Genomic DNA, 11,645 nt, shown 5'->3' on the forward strand with positions numbered 1-11,645 from the left:
GATGACTAAAAAAAAAAAAAAACCACGTAAAAAACCACGTGGGGCTTGTACTCACCGGGCGGCGCTCCTAGTCTTCGGCGGTGGGTCCTTCACTCGCTCCAGGTCTTTGGCGGCACTGAAGGACCTGCTGCCGAAGTGCTGCCGAAGACCCGGAGTGAGTGAAGGACCCGCCGCCGAAGTGCTGCCGAAGACCCGGAGCGCCGCCGGGTGAGTAAAAATTAAAAAGGAGCCTCTAGCCAGGGAAGGGATTCTCGGCCACTTGCCCCCACCCCGGCAGCCCTGCCACTGGGCTCGGGGCCCTCTTAGGCGCGGGGCCCGATTCGGGGGAATTGGTGGAATTGGCCTAAAGCCGGCCCTGTTCAGGGGGGCGACAAATCGACATCAAGGGCGCTACGTTGCTTGGCCACACAGCTGTTTGGTTTTTTCCCCCCGTCTCTCTCTCTCTCTCTCTCTGCTTGGCCACTTTGTTTTTGTTTTTTGCTCATCTGTTTCTCTCGGGGGGCACCAAAAACGTTCCACTCTGGGCAGCAAAACACCTAGGGCCAGCCTTGTTTCAAACCCTCTGGATTTTTCCCTTCTGCAACTGCATGCTCAAAGCAAGGAGGGAGATAGTGAGTCCTACAGTGTCAGTTGACTTCAGTGAAAGTTGTGGGTGCTTAGCCTCTTCGAAAATCAGAAATGTTATTTAAATGTCTAAATATGGATTTAGACATCTACCTTCAGACACCCACATATGAAAGTATTTACCCTAAGTGTCTCACCCAAAGAGATACAGCTAGCAATTGAACCCACAAGTCGGGGATTCCCATTCCCTTGCTCTAACCTCAAGAGCAAAATTCTTTCAGGATTGTGTACTTGAATTTGCAGAATCATTTGCTTTTCATTTGAAATTCTCCAGGTGCTGATATTCTCCAAACTCAGGCTTGGAAAGTCTAGAATTGTCCTGTTTAGATGGTGGACATCAAATCGGACTGAGCTCAAATACCTTATTATGCATCATAAGGCACGTAGCAACCATTACGCTATCATATTTTATCATGTCAATCATGCAGTGCTTTTCACACACTCAGGCAAGGAGGAAACAATCTCACTTTCTTGACCCAAAGCAATTTTTAATTTGACACTTATTGTATTTTATTCCTAATATACTCCAATTAACCTGTTGAGGAGAGGGGTGGCGGGACAGGGACAGAAAGGAACAGCCATTTTGCTCTCCCTGCATCCTTTAAGAAGCTGCAGTTGCTATCAAAATTTCACAATGATAAGATTATAAAAGATCTCAGAGAACTAACCTATCAAGTTGCTATGGCAGCTGAAAGAGTGAAGATTGAAATTTATGGATCCAGGACTTGAGTGATTACATCGAGCCAATAAAACAAACATCAGAATTGTAAACTAAGTAAACAAATATTTGTCCTAGAACCATCTTTCCCATTCTTCATATCTACTGCTGCATTGCCTCACTTGTGTACTGTATGCTTTTAATTTTTAATGACTTGTTAGTCTTTGAGGAAGATGTTCATTTATTGTAAAAATCATTCTTTTTGGTGGCCTATTTCTATAAATCGTGTGTAGTAACAGTTTCCGGATTTGCATTTTTTCCAGTATTATTTATGTTCATTCATTAGGCTTATTCTCTTCTATAGTCTATTAGCAAATAAAAGCATCAGTGTCAATACACAAGGGCTTAAAAGAAAGAGAGAGAGAGACAACATCATTTTTTATTATTTTGTTTATGTGAGGAAACCTGTTTTGTAATGTTATATATTATTTTCTGCTTCCAGTTGTAAAGCAGGCTTCACTCTCATGATGTAGCCACAGACACATTCTGTGATGTCATAGGACTGATATGTGGAGTGTTTTCTTCTTTTCCTAATAGGGTTATAACCCTTAAACACAAAACCTTAACAGTCACCTCAACAGTATTAAGGCATAATAGCTTCTCAAAGGCATGAAATGTGCAACAGTCAGATGTGCTGAGCCTTTGATATAAAAACAAGTTTGATGAAGTTGGATACATGTTGCTTGTTATGCATATCTGTTGAAGATGGAACCTGAAAGCCTTATTGGAGTATGTTATTGATCGTGTTGTATGAAATACAAAAGTGGAAAGGATCCACAACTCTTTTTCCTTACTTATTTCCATTCTTTTAAGGTTTTTGGGAGGGTGGAATATGTCTTGATGCAACCTGAACTGCCACTAAAGGTAATTTTTGTTTGCCAGTGGGACTTTGCAGGGAGCATCCTGGTGTCTGAATTCAGTTTACTCTTTCTTTGCTTCTTTACTTTATAATTTTTCAACCATTATTTAATTCCTAAATGATTGCATTAACTCCTTGATGTCCATATATATCTTTCCACTAGGCTAGGGTTCCCAGCCCACCTAAATTTCTCACCGCTTCTCTCTCTCGCATACTCCCTTATAGCTTAATTTTGTGGAGGCATTGAGCATCTCTCATGGATTTTAGTTATAGTTGCAGGTGCTAAGCACCTCTGAAACAATAGGTCATTAATTCCTAACACACTGGCTTTTGAGCCCAGTAGATATGTGGCCAGATCCCCAATCAGTATTGCTCCATTGACTTCCATCAATTTACACCAGTTGAGGATCTGACCCTTGTGCATAAATCTTGCCTTGGGCTACAAGTGAAATGATTTTGGTGGGTCTTATTCTAATTCCTAATGTGTGTCAATCACAAAACCAGCACACAGTTTGGTAAAATAGAGACAGATATTCTTTGGTTCTGCTAAATTGCCCTCAGCTCAGCATGGGCTGCAGGGGCAAAAATGGCTTTAAAGGGGACTTGCAGTCCCCTGATCCTGGGGCTGTCTGGTCACTGGTCAGGTCCCAGAGTAAAGGACTGCTCTACGTTACACCTGGCTACTATTGCCTCAGGGAGCTGTTGGGAAAGCCAGGAATTGCCAAATTGTAGAGATGCCCTGGAGACTCCTCCCCCTTTACTCCAGACTGCTCACTGTGCCTGGGTCTGAGAAAGAGGTCGCCTTCCACTGGCCAGTTAAGCTGGCTTGATGGTTGCTTTGTGCATGGGCCGCAGGAGCAGAGAGTCTGGCCCATTGTCTCTGCTCAGTTGATCCTTTGCTAATCTACTGGTTTTAAAAATAGAAAATCAGAGTGCAAACTGATACATCAGATTGTGGCCTGACTAGATTGATCAATGAAATGAATGTGGCCACAGTCCTAGCTTCCCCTGCCTTTTTTCCTACTGATTAGTCATATATACCCCTTCACCTGGCCTAAAATACAAATGGTCCTGCAATGGTTTACGTGGTGGGTGTAAAAAACCAATTTGTTGGTGGTGTGATTGTAGCTGTGTTCATCCCAGCCGTGAAGAAGATCTCAAGCTCAAAAGCATGTCTCTTTCACCAATAGAAGTTGGTCCAATAAGAGATATTATCTCACCCGTCTAGTCTCTCTAAAAAAAACACAAACTTGTTCAGCATCTAGTTAGCCCCAGTTGCTAAGAGGTTAAATCACACAGTGATGTCACAGTCTGTGATGTTCCATTGTTCTCTGGGTGCCAATGTGTCAATTTTATTGGATCACAGGACTGGCTGGTTCTGGAGATGATCTGCTGTTGACTTCTCTTTCCAATAAGCTCTAGATCAACATTTAGATTTCTCTATGCTGGATTTGGCTGGGTAGTAACTGTGAGTAAAGCCATTCTGTAAGTATCTAGATGACTATGAAACATACCTACTACTGTACCATGTCAGACAGGCCATTCCTTTTATTAGGGTTTTGATGTTATGGTTCTATTTAACCAATTGGGTGCTGCCTCAACAGGTACATTGAGCAAAACACAGCTGCAGTGCAGCTCAGTACATTGATTTCAGCATGTCATCCACTTTCAGCGTGTCATGTCATATTCTTCTGCCAAACAGTGACTGGAGCTGGGGATAGCAGTGAAAGGGTTATTTTCATGTAAGAAAATAATCATAAGGGTAGCATCTGGATTTCTGAAAGAAAGAACCTTTTAAATCATAATATTTTCATTTCAGAAAATAATCCAGCAGGACTAGAAGTCTAGAAACATTAGACTCCATATCTTGTGGTAGTGTTGTGAGGCACAAGGTCAAAGAACAATTTCCTTCAGCTCTCAAGAACTGAATGTATGTGTTTATTTATATCAAAACTTTGCAACCGCTCGCCCCATGATATTTAATTGTCTTTTAAAATAATTGTTGGTTTTGTTTCAACTGGATGAAGGAACAAAGTAAAAGGCATTTATTATTCAAGAGTTTACAAGGGCAGTAAGCACAGAGACAGGTCTAAGCCACAAAGTTTAGAGCTGAGCCTGCCTCAGTTCATTATAAAGGTTGGGGGCCAGTCACAAAGTCTGAATCCAAATTCACACTTTCCAAAAGTTCCAGGGTGCGTTCAGAGCCCAGGTTTTGTTAACCTTTGAAAATGGGAATAAAACCAATAGTATATAGTATTTGCCCTACAGGATCAGAACATTGATCTATTAAATCCAGTATCCTGCCTCTGGCAGTGGTCAATACTTGATGCTTTAGCAGAAAGCCTCATTCTGCACTTATCCCATTAGCCATTGCCATTATGTATCAAGAGAGGAGGGGTAAATAGGAAGGATTCCTTCCCATACTTTTAATTTCTGCTCAAATTTGCACTTCAGCATGTTCTTCTTGCAAATATAGCCAGCAAGATAATAGCCATCTGCGATGCTATCAGCCTTTCTCTGGGGGAGACTGAGCACCTTGTTAGTCATGTAGACCTTTGAGTCCAGTGATTAAAAGGGACAATTGGAAAACATGACTCAATGAAGTTACTAAGCTTTCTGTATTGTGCGTTATCCCCCACACAGGAGGTCAGTTTCAGCCCACACATAGCATGCCTTTCGTGAGTTTCCCCACACTCCAGAGAGTAAAGAGGGATGAATTCTTTGAACAAGGTAAAAACCATTAGTGCTCCCTAAACTTCTTCAATAAGCTTTGGATCTGGCCCCTTCTTGCTAACTATCTGATAGCACTGTTGTAGGATTAATCAGATAAGGGGGAATTCACCCCTGTTCAGAGGGCTAGAACAAGGGTTATGTACCACTTAGTTTCTTGTGCTGCAGTAGGGTGAATGTCACTCTTAGGGCATGGCTACATTCGTGAGTTAGAGCACATTAAAGCAGCCCCGTGCGCTCTAACTCACGACGTGTCCACACTGGCAAGGCACATAGAGTGCCCGGACTCCGCGGCTAGAGCGCTCCTGGTACTCCACCTCGGCAAGTGGAATAACATTTGATGCGCCCCTGCTGGAGCGCCGCAGCGCCAGTGTGGATGCCCTGGTCTGTTAATGTGCTCTGATCGGCCTCCAGAAGTGTCCTACAATGCCTATTCTAGCCACTCTGGTCATCACTTTAAACTCTACTGCCCTGCCCTAAGGTGACCAACCATCAGACCCGCCCTTTAAATTCTCTGGGAATTTTGAAAGTCCCCTTCCTGTTTGCTCAGCCAGGCGTGGAGTGCTCTCAGTGAATCTTTCCAGGTGACCATGCCTGCACGCGCCAGGTGATCCCCAGTATGGAGCAATGGTGAGGTGCTGGACCTCATCAGTGTTTGGGAGGAGGAAGCTGTCCAGTCCCAGCTGCCCTCCAGCCATAGGAATTACGATACCTTCAGGCAGATATCAAGGGACATGATGAAAAGGGGCCATGACCGGGATGCACTGCAATGCAGGGTTAAAGTGAAGGAGCTGCGGAATGCCTACTGCAAAGCCTGCGAGGCAAACCGCCGCTCCGGTGGTGCCCCCGCGACCTGCTGTTTCTACAAAGAGCTGGACACGATACTTGGAGGTGACCCCACCTCCACTCCGAGGACCACCATGGACACTTCAGAGCCCAGTTCAACAAGGCAGGAGGAGGAGGAAAGCGGGAGCAAGGGTGCTGAGGACGAGGAAGACACCCCAGAATCCCTAGATGCATGCAGCCAGGAGCTGTTCTCAAGCCAGGAGGAAGGTAGCCAGTCACGGTGGCCGGTGCTTGGGGAAGGACAAACACCAGAGAATGTTCCCAGTAAGTGGCTTTTATTTTGGGAAGGAAGTTATTCGGTGCGGGCTCTTGGGGCGAGGAGGGTTAGGGCTGCATGCACGCCTAGATGCGGAATAGGGCGTTGATGTGCTCTCTCACATTGCGGTAATCGGCCTCAGTGATCTCTTCAAAGGTCTCATCCAGGAGTTGGGCAATGCGCTTGCGCAGGTTTCTTGGGAGAGCCACTGTGGTCCTTGTCCCAGTCAAGCTAATATGTCCGCACCACTGTGCCGTGAGGGGCGGGGGGACCATTGCTGCACACAGGCAAGCTGCATATGGGCCAGGGTGGAAGCCGCATTGCAGTAGAAGACCCTCCCTTGCTTCCCAGGTCTCCCTCAGCAGCGAGATTTCTTCCAGGACGAACTCCTGTGGAAAATGTGGGGACAGTGTTCCGTATAGGGGCCCCCTGCAGCTGTTGGCTCTCCCCGAGGCACAGAAATCCAGAGGACAGTATGGCCATGAAACAATCAGTCCCCCTTGCCCCTGTGCTTACTCACCATTTTGGGACTCCCGTGGGTTAAGTGCGCTCGCTTTGGACGGGCAAATTATGCTATTATGTAAACTGCTTGCCCTTAAGTATGGGGGAATCATTGCTCTGTCTTGTGTGAACAATACTGCCTCTGTTAAGTGTTGCATTTTGCCTTTACAGATGCAACCTTGAGATCTCAGCCGTCCGTGTTATCACTGGCCGAAAGACTCCAAAGAATTAGGAAGAGGCCACATAGAAGCAAAGAAGACATGCTGCATGAAGTAATGCAGCAGTCCCTTAACGAGAATCTAAAAGCGCAGGCGTGGAGGGAGAGTGAAAGGAGGATTGCCAGCAGAATGAGGAGCACCGGCACAAAAGCACGGAACTCTGGTAGCAAAGGACGGATTGGCTGATAAGCATCATAGAGCGCCAAGCAGACTCAATCCAGGCCAGGGCCAGCTCTAGGCACAAGCAAAGCAAGCAGGTGCTTGGGGCAGCACATTTGCAGGGGCGGGAGGGATCCAGCATGGGAGCTGAGAACCAACAGGGGGCCCTGGGAGCTGTAGTTCCTTGGTTAGCTCCCTGCCCATAGAGCCAGCCCTGGAGCAGGGAAAGAACTACATTTCCCAGCATTCCCTTGGCAGCTGTCAACAGGAAACGGAGGGGGAGGGAGTGAGGTAGCTGAGACCTCATGCTGCAGCTTGCTGTGAATGGAGAGCTCGCTGCTAGAACGGGGTGGCACTGTGAATGGTAGGGATACCATATTTTAACATTAAAAAAAGAGGACACTCCACGGGGGTAACCCTGCCCCTATCCACCCCCTCCCACTTCCCACCCCCCACAGAACCCCCAATCCTGGACCTTTTGAGAGTTTTACAAATTCCTCCCAGATGGCTATTTAAAACCCCCAAAGCTGGACATGTCTGTGAAAATACAGACGTATGTTAGGTAACCCTAGAACGGGGAACAAGTATGCCCAAGGAGTAGAAGGCTTTGGTCCTGATATCCCCTTCAGAAGACATCCCCAGACAGGATTAGGGATACTGGTGTGACCTCACCTTGCAGCCCCCAAAGAAAGAATTGGATGGACTAAATGGACAGTGCCCCTCTCTATCTGAAGCCTAGCAAGGGAGGTATGTGGATCTCACTAGAATTTAAAATGAAAAGTACGGGAGGGGAGGCTCTACTAGAGGACCTGGGCAGCTTTAGATACACTACTAGGCACATAGGAGGATTTCCACTTCTGAGCCATGGAAGCAGAAATTGACTTTTCCTTTCCAGATTTAGCTAATACTCAGAAAGGGAATCTACCACCTGCCTTCCAGATTTGAACACCCTCAAAATTCAGGAGTGCTCAAGCTCAGTTTGGGCAGCTGTTACTTCATTTCTCCCAAATCAAATATACTGATCCACTGTAACTTGCTGTAGAAAAAGTAGGATAAAATTGAGCAAGAAATGCTTCCCAGTGGTTTTTAGGACTGGAATTGCTATCTTGAACAGCCACTGCCTTTTTTTTTTTAGTTTTATTTGTTTAAAAGGAAGACAGTGATATTGCATTGGCAAATTCCCCATAGAAACAAAGAATGGAACAAAAGAATAATAAAGGCACCTCAACTTTTCCTCATTTATGTAGGACAGTCTTATAATATGCATCCAGATATCCTCCAATCACACAAGCTGAAAATTGTTCCACTTTACTGCAGTTCTGTAACCATATGGGAACCAATCCTGTCTGTGTTCTGTGCACATCTAAAATTCCTGCTGAATGACCCACCCTGGGAGCGAGTTACCAGTGACCCAGGGCTGGGACAGCAGGAGGGTGTGTAGATAAATCTCTGATAATTTTCATATGACTTTACATTGTGCCTCTTCATATAACCTTGTAGTGGGTCTACCCACGTGTGACCTCTGTTTTCATGAAACTTTGTATCAAGGCCTAATATAGAAACCTTGTACTGATAAGCCTTGGTATATGGAAACTTTGTATCAAAGCCTCATGTAGAAACTTTGTGTTAAGCCTTGGTATAATGTTATAGCCCCTAAGGATAGTTAAAGTAGAAGGAAAATGTCTTTTTGCTTGGGCCTGGTCTACACTACACCTTTAATTCGGATTTAGTGGCTTTAATTCGAATTAACTCTGGAACCGTCCACACAACGAAGCCATTTAATTCGAATTAAAGGGCCCTTTAATTCGATTTCTGTACTCCACCCCGACGAGCGGAGTAGCGCCAAAATCGAATTTGTCAATTCGAATTAGCGTTAGTGTGGCCGCAATTCGATGTTATTGGCCTCCAGGAGCTATCCCACAGTGCACCATTGTGACCGCTCTGGCCAGCAATCTGAACTCGCATGCACTGGCCAGGTGGACAGGAAAAGCCCCGGGAACATTTGAATTTCATTTCCTGTTTGCACAGCGTGGAGAGCACAGGTGACCACAGAGAGCTCATCAGCACAGGTAACCATGCAGGCTGATAATCGAAAAAGAGCACCAGCATGGACCGTACAGGAGGTACTGGATTTGATCTCTATATGGGGAGAGGATTCAGTGCTAGCTGAACTGCGTTCGAAAAGACGAAATGCCAAAACTTATGAAAAAATTTCCAAGGGCATGATGGAGAGAGGCCACAATAGGGACACAGATCAGTGCCGCGTGAAAGTCAAGGAGCTCAGACAAGCCTATCAAAAAGCAAAGGAGGCAAACGGTCGCTCCGGGTCAGAGCCGCGGACATGCCGCTTCTACGCTGAGCTAAATGCATTTCTAGGGGGGGCCGCCACCACTACCCCACCTCTGACTGTGGATTCCGAGCTGGGGATAATCTCATCAGGGACACCTGATGATTCCGCGGAAGGGGAAGAGGAGGAGGAGGAGGAGGACGAGCTGGCAGAGAGCACCCAGCTCTCCGTTCTCCCCAACAGCCAGGAACTGTTTCTCACCCTGACTGAAGTACCCTCCCAAGCCTCCCAAGCCAGCACCCAAGACCATGACCCCATGGAAGGGACCTCAGGTGAGTTTACCTTTTAAAATATAAAACATGGTTTAAAAGCAAGCATTTTTAATGATTAATTTGCCCTGAGCACTTGGGATGCATTCGCAGCCAGTACAGCTACTGGAAAAGTCTGTTAACATGTCTGGGGATGGAGCGGAAATCCTCCAGGGACATCTCCATGAAGCTCTCCTGGAGGTACTCCAAAAGCCTTGCCACAAGGTTTCTGGGCAGTGCAGCCTTATTCCGTCCTCCATGGTAGGACACTTGACCACGCCATGCTAGTAGCAAGTAATCTGGTATCATTGCCTGACAGAGCCTGGCAGCGTATGGTCCCGGTGTTTGCTGGCATTCAAGCAACATCCGTTCTTTATCTTGCTGTGTAATCCTCAGGAGAGTGATATCGCTTAGGGTAACCTGGTTGAAATAAGGGAATTTAATTAAGGGGACTGAGGTGGCCGTTCCTACTGGGCTGTTTGCCTGTGGCTGAAAAGAAATCCTTCCCTGCATTTAGCCAAGTGCAAGGGGGGGGGGAGGATTGGCCCAGAGCTTTTCGCGTTTTGCTAGCAGGGATCTTCCCTGATACCAGCCAGGCGGTGGGGGGAGGGATAAAGCACTCATCCCAGAGAATTCATGGCGGGTGGGGGGGGGGGTGTTAGTTTGGTTCCTGCAGGGATCTTCCCTGATACCAGCCACGCGGTGGGGGGAGGGATAAAGCACTCATCCCAGAGAATTCATGGCGGGTGGGGTGGTGGTGTTAGTTTGGTTCCTGCAGGGATCTTCCCTGATACCAGCCAGGCGGTGGGGGGAGGGATAAAGCACTCATCCCAGAGAATTCATGGCGGGTGGGGGGGGGGGTGTTAGTTTGGTTCCTGCAGGGATCTTCCCTGATACCAGCCACGCGGTGGGGGGAGGGATAAAGCACTCATCCCAGAGAATTCATGGCGGGTGGGGTGGTGGTGTTAGTTTGGTTCCTGCAGGGATCTTCCCTGATACCAGCCACGCGGTGGGGGGAGGGATAAAGCACTCATCCCAGAGAATTCATGGCGGGTGGGGGGGGGGTGTTAGTTTGGTTCCTGCAGGGATCTTCCCTGATACCAGCCACGCGGTGGGGGGAGGGATAAAGCACTCATCCCAGAGAATTGGATGGGGGGGGGGTGTTAACCTTCAGCAGCAGAAAACAAGCTAACAGGAAAACTGCAGCACAACGGGCTTTGCTTGGTATGTGGGAAAGCAGGGCGCAGAAGCCTAAAGACAGTGGCTTACCATGGCAGCATGCAAGGTGAATTCTGTTTCCCCGACCTGCGTCTGTGATCTCTAGCAGCAAAGCCACAGGCACTCAATATTAAGAGGCAAAATGCGACCTTGCACAGAAATCACATGTGCTATGTAATGTGAATAGTATACACCGTGAAAGAGTATAAGCATTGTTCTGAAAAATGTATCTTTTAAAAAAATTCTCTCCTTTTTTCACTCCCTCCAGCAGGTGCAAATGTTTCAAGCCTCCCTCCTCCTTCCCGAAGGCTATCCCAGATAAGGCGTCGTAAAAAAAAAACGAGAGAAGAGATGTTTTCCGAAATCATGCAATCCACCAGGAATGAAAGAGCTCATCTGAATGAGTGGAAGGAGACGGTTTGCAAGTATAGGAAAGAAGCCAGTGACCGTGAGGACAGGAGGGACCAACGTGAGGACATGAGGGACCAACGTGAGGACAGGAGGGACCAACGTGAGGAGAGGAGAGACGCTCGAGATGAGAGGTGGCGGCAGGAAGATCAGAGGAGTCGGGAAGCAACGCTGGGGCTGCTGCGTGAGCAAACAGACATGCTCCGGCGTCTGGTGGAGCTTCAGGAACGGCTGCTGGAGAACCGAGTGCCGCTACAGCCCCTGTATAACCCCCCTACCTCCTCACCATGTTCCATAGCCTCCACACCCAGACGTGTAAGAACACGGGGGGGGAGGCTCCGTACACCCTCCCATTCCACCCCAGTGGACAGCCCAAGCAAAAGGCTGCCATTTTTTTAACCTTTTTTTACTGGGCTTTTCCTTCCCGCAGATCCTCCTCCCAAACCCCACTCAGGTTCTGTGCCGCTACAGCCCCTGTATAACCCCCCTACCTCCTCACCATTTTCCATAGCC

Source organism: Emys orbicularis, chromosome 4, assembly GCF_028017835.1.
Source record: "Emys orbicularis isolate rEmyOrb1 chromosome 4, rEmyOrb1.hap1, whole genome shotgun sequence".
Classification (NCBI taxonomy): domain Eukaryota; kingdom Metazoa; phylum Chordata; order Testudines; family Emydidae; genus Emys; species Emys orbicularis.